Source organism: Lycorma delicatula, chromosome 3 (genome assembly GCF_047948215.1).
Source record: "Lycorma delicatula isolate Av1 chromosome 3, ASM4794821v1, whole genome shotgun sequence".
NCBI lineage: Eukaryota > Metazoa > Arthropoda > Insecta > Hemiptera > Fulgoridae > Lycorma > Lycorma delicatula.
In genome coordinates, this window is record NC_134457.1 from 186,031,891 (window position 1) to 186,032,260 (window position 370).

Genomic DNA, 370 nt, shown 5'->3' on the forward strand with positions numbered 1-370 from the left:
TCGTTATTATTTTTTTAAATAAACCTTATCTCACTTTTACTACTCAGTTTGTCACAAAAAAATTACTAGTATGCACGATTCTTTTTTTTATGTACATATTAATTATTCTACAGATGTTTGATGATGCAGCTGTAATGTTTGTTGATAGCCTTGACTTGTCTCAGTTTGCTTGTTTTCAGTCCATTTATGTATTGTACAGTACTTGAGTTTAAATATGTTTGTATGTCAATATTGACCTCATTTAATCTTTTCAATGTTTACCCTAGATACAGCATAAAACCGTTGGAATTTTATTTAAATTATATTAACTTTCATGTCAGTTCATGGAAACTCTATAACTAAAAAATAAATAAAAATGTGCACCTTTTTT